This window comes from Mustela putorius, unplaced genomic scaffold, assembly GCF_011764305.1.
Source record: "Mustela putorius furo isolate JIRA1106 unplaced genomic scaffold, ASM1176430v1.1 tig00000242_pilon_pilon_pilon, whole genome shotgun sequence".
NCBI lineage: Eukaryota > Metazoa > Chordata > Mammalia > Carnivora > Mustelidae > Mustela > Mustela putorius.
Genome location: NW_025421325.1, coordinates 17,810,714 through 17,815,938, shown reverse-complemented (window position 1 = coordinate 17,815,938; position 5,225 = coordinate 17,810,714). Strand labels below are relative to the sequence as shown.

At 43.0% G+C, this 5,225-nt stretch overlaps 1 long non-coding RNA gene across 1 annotated transcript; it reads right to left on the bottom strand.

Annotated features, from left to right (window-relative positions):
* On the bottom strand, positions 1–4,104 carry LOC101685745. Its single transcript, XR_200468.2, has 3 exons — positions 4,043–4,104; positions 3,262–3,334; positions 1–538 (listed from the first exon to the last, which is right to left on the bottom strand). It is a non-coding gene; the product is annotated as an uncharacterized LOC101685745 (long non-coding RNA).
* Positions 4,105–5,225: the final 1,121 nt, after the last annotated feature.

Here is a 5,225-nt window from a genome sequence, read left to right as displayed (position 1 = left end):
TTGAGGGAGACTTCTTCTTTGCAGGTGAAGTAAACAATTTCCACTTTTTAAAAAAGAAAATGCAAGTTTTTTTGCTCTCTCTTCACCACCTCTGGGCTTTCTTTTTCTGGAGCCATTTTTGAAGTAGCCTGTTTCAGCCAAAGGCAAGCACAGTGCCTCAGCCCTAGAGTTTCCTCTCCCTCCTGGAACTCCTGTAATCTCCCCCAGGGCCCTGCCAAAAGCTACAGCTACCCCATGTGTATAACACCATGGGCTCTAACAGTAGAGTGCTGGGACCGGGTCATTTCACATTTCAAGGAGGGAAACATGAAAAAGCAATTTGGGGAAGGCACCATTTTCAGAGATGAGAAGGGAGCTGCTTTTGTCTCTAGAAACCGCTCCTGCTTTAGTTCCTTACAGGGTCGAGCTGACGCCAGTGGAGGCAAGAGCCTTTTAAAAAAGTGGTTTTGTTTTGGGCTTTTTTTTTTTTTGCTTCTTTTTATTTGTGTGCCCCAAGTTCACCGACATGCTGAAGCAAACACTTCCCGTTACTTGTGCTCTGCAAACAGGAAAATAAAAGTAAAAATCATAACTGACAGCAGGAAGATCCTTCTTTGTCTGTCTTCCTTTCTTCCCTCATTTTGAAATAACGCTTTACATGCTCTAATGTGCTCTTACAGTTATCTCTAGCACTTCTATAGCAACCTGCATTGTGTCCGCATCAGAATCGATGGAAATAAAACAGAATGTCAGAGCAGCTGGCTTTAACTGAGGCCTTCCTTTGCCACCTGGAGGCCCATCCCCTTCAGAGGAGGCTGAAGAGTCAGCATGGCCAGGGAGCGCAAGGGTCAAGTTATTAAGAGCGAGGAAGTGGGGGTGAATGTTGTGTAGGTCTGGGACACTGTTAAGAAGGTGCCTTACACATAAGGCTCAGTAAACACCACCAAATTGGATGTAATTAATTTAGCAGCAGCTGTCCTGCTTTTCTTGCAGAAAAGCTTCAATTATGCCTTAAGGGATTTGGGGCAGAGGACAGACAGAGTGACCTCACAGAGAACGAAGGGACCTAAAAATGTTTCTGGTTCATCCCCTAGTCTCAGCCCTGCTTGATTCATGCAGGTGTCTGGAGTTTGATTTTCAAACAGTGAATGAGTTTTAGTAAGACTGCATACATGACCATGGCGGGGGTGGGGGTGCAATGGTACATAAATAAATATCCATTTCTATTTCCCTCAACTGTAGTCCCCCCAGCCCCTTGGAAACATCTATAGTCTCAATGGTCAACAGGTGTTAGAAAATTAAGCCATCTCACAGTAATTCGTGAGTTGTTCAGTCTCTTAAGTTTCCCAGAGATATTTCTATTTTAGAAGAAACCCTTAAAGGAACAAGTGGGATTCAGTTGTAGGAGTTTCTTATAAAGGCATCCAAAAGTGGGAAAGCGGAAAAACATCAACTTTCCCACTTTTCATGTGAGGAAAGTATCATCGCCCCTTCATTCCAGACAGACCAGTGCTCCAAACACATAGATATGACATAGTTCATAAGCAAAAAAACATCTTGGGGCAACTGTCTGGCTCAGTGATTGGAGCGTGTGACTCGATCTCAGGGTTTTGTAAGTTCAGGTCCCATGTTGGGTGTAGAGGTTACTTAAAAAATAAAATCGGTGTGTTTTTGTTGTTGTTTTTGGCTTTTTTTTTTTTAGAGAGAGAGAGCATGTGAGTGGGCAGGGGGAAGGAGGAGAGGTAGAGAATCCTAAGCAGGCCCCATCAGCATGGAGTCCATTGTGGGGCTCAATCTTACAACCCTGAGATGGTGACCTGAGTCAAAACCAAGAGTCAAGATGCTCAACCAACTGAGCCACCACGTGCCCCCCAAAAATAAAATCTTAAAAAAGAAAAGAAAAGAACACATTTCAGGAACCCCAAATGAATCCTTGTTGGTTCCCTCTTTAAGCTCTGATGGTCAACTAATCCCAAGAGAATGTAGGGAGGAGCCCTGAGCCCTTAAGAAAAACACCTGTGATTTTTTTAAAAAGATTTTATTTGTTTGACAGAGAGAGAAATCACAAGTAGGCAGAGAAGCAGGCAGGGAGGGGGAAGCAGACTCCTTGCTGAGCAGAGAGCCCAATGTGGGCCTCGATCCCAGGACCCTGAGATCATGACCTGAGCCGAAGGCAGAGGCTTAACCCACTGAGCCACCCAGGTGCCCACAACACCTGTGATTTTTGCATAATAAACAGTTCAGGTTAAGGTCACCACATTTAAAGCCAGCCCTTTCAGGTCACTTTGCATAATTGTGGACTCTGATTTCACTATTCCATGAACGACAATTAATTTTTCCATCAAACCCTGGACTATGTGATAGGGTGAGCCTTCCCTCCAGAAGTCCAAAGCAAACCCAAAGGAGTTTCAGGCAAAACTGGAATTGGGCAGAGCTTTACTTTGCCCCACTCCAGCCTTGGTTTTGTATACTCTCCTCCCTAGCTGGCCCTTCCCTTGTCTAAAGGAGCTCCTTCTTCTCCTTGACAACCTGACTGTGTCTTGTCCCCACCGTGCATCTGTGTTTCCAACAATGGCAAAGCCAGGTCCCAGAGTAGGTCCTTGTAGGGCAAGAGGCAGGAAGGGTTATGACTTTTGTTCGGGCCCATATAGTAATGACCTTCCCAGCTTTCTGCCAGCCAGCCTCTTAGAAAACTTGGATTTGGAAAATGTCAAATGTTTCTCCCATCTTTCCACTCTTCCCCTTCTACCTCAGCATCTTGCCACCTTCGTGTGGACAATTAGCCAATAACATCAGCGCAGCAGGAGAGGTTCTCATCAGAATCTTGCTGCCAGGCCACACTGTCTCCCTGTTGCATTAGACCTGTCTTGCTCAATTCCTGAATCACTCATACTACTGACTAAAAACTATCCAAGACAGCATTTGGGGCATCTAGGATCATCATTTAACGTAATACCAGGGACTCTCAGAAGTCTAGAGGGATTTGGTTTATTCCTTTTTCTTTTTTCTTTTGAGACTTCCGGGGTATTACAAAATTAAGAAGTGCCAAAAGCAGGGTCACCAAACTTGTAGTGTTCTATATATACTTATAGTTAAGAATTTGAAATGGCCTATGCGGTATGTATAGCATCTTCCCAAAATAGTACCAAAAGTTCTGCCTCTGAGACCCTCTGTGATTCTGGCACCCAAGCAGAAAGTCCTGCAAGCTCAGGCCTACCCCTTACCCCCCAGAGAGAGAGTATAGAATAGCATAGAGGACTGCCAGCTTTGGCATAAGACTACCTCTGTTTGATTCTTGGTTCCATCACTAGGCCTTGTGACTTAGGGTAAGTTGTTAAACCTGTCTGAGCATCTTCTGTAAAAATAAATAAATTAATTAATTAATTAAAATGATGATAATAATGCTAGCCATACTTCGTAGAGTTGTTGTCAGGATTAAATTCAACCTTGCACGTTAATACGTTTAACATAACACAAAGCACTGTTCAACAGAAGTATATGGAAGTGTAGATGGAATTTTAAGTTCTCTAGTAACCATATTTTAAGTCAGAAGAAACAAGTGACATGAATTTTAATACTATGCTTTATTTAACCCAATAGATATAACCCCAAATATTGTAATTCCCACACTCAATCAATACAAAAATGATCACAAAGATCTTTAACATTGTTTTACTCACAGTAAATCTTCAGACTCTAATGTGTATCTTACACTTACCATGCCCATCAATTCAATGCTAAATTTTCATCAGAGATACTTGCTTTGTTTTTAGATCTCACAAAATTTTTGTTGAAAAGGTAAATTTGCATGCCCCAGTTAGCTCTGGCCATTCTTAAATATTTTCTCATAACCAGAGCATCTGTTTTTAAGTTTAAATTAAAGATCCCATTCTTCAGTTTGGTCATAGTTCAGGTGCTCAATAGCCACCTGTGGCTAGTGGCTCCCACACCAGACAGTGCAGATCTCAGCATAATACTTGGCATAGAGTACTATAATTGCTCACTAGCCATTACTCTCAGGGCCGATCCCTCCCCAGAAACAGGGCACAACTCCTTTTCTTACCTCAGACTCTAAACTGGAGCAGGCTTGTCCTTTGTTCCACGCATGGGCTCTGAGGAGAGCCCTTCTTGACTTTCCCTATTGTGATTTCATGAGGCCTTCTGGAATCTCCAGGATTGTTTTGCCATGTGCTTATGTCAGGAGTGAGTTTAGTAAGGTTTTTGTGAAGGGTTATTCTTGGCAACAAGAACTGGTACATCTGTGCAGCAGAAATGACTGGACTAACGTGGTCACACTGGTGACTGACATTTGTTCCTATTCACAGACCAAATTGTATATGACAGAAAATAGACACGGGTATGGGACATGCTCCTAAATTTAATTCTGTGCTAATTTCTCATACTGTTAATTACAGATCTTTTCTAGCTTCCCCATATTCATTTTTCAAGCAATTTTTATTAAAAACTTGCAGTGTGTCAAACACTGATGTCAGCTAGGAGGAATTTGTAGATTTGTAAGACTCACTCCCTCTCTGTCCTCAGTAGTCCTACAGACCACTGGAAAAACTAGGACAAAAACAAAAATAATTATGACAAAGCCCAATGTGATTGGTGTCATACAAAAGAGAGAGTCCTAATGCTAGGGAAGTTCAAACGAAAGAGATGCCTTTACCAATGAGAGCGTTAGGGAAACTTCAAGAAGCAGGTGGAATATTGAGGTAGGGCGATGCTGAGTGGCATCCTAAATGGTAAGATTAGCCTGAGTGCCAGCCCAGGGACGAGGAGAATCTGCAGGACTAAGCCTGAGTATGATGACAATATATCAGAAAGAAAGTTTGGGGCCAGATTGCATGTGGGAATTGCTGGATCATATAATGTCTTAGTCAGCTTGGGCTGCCATAACAAAATACCACAGACTGGCTGGCTTAAACAGCAGAAATTTATTTTCTCACAGATCTGGAGGCTGGAAGTTCAAGATCAGAGTGCCAGCATGGTCGGGTTCTGGTGAGAACTCTCTTCCCAGCTTGCAGATGGCTGCCTTCTTGCAGTGTCCTCATGTGACAAAGAAGGGAGAAAGAGAGAACTTGGGTCTTTTCCTGTAAGGGTAAGCATGATGTTCTGACCCTCTTGGCAATCTAATCACCTCCCAAATATTATTTGGCAAATGCTGTCTCCAAATACCATCAAGTGGGGGTTAGGGCTACAAAATACGAAGTTGGGGTGGGTGGGTGAGGGGACATAATTCA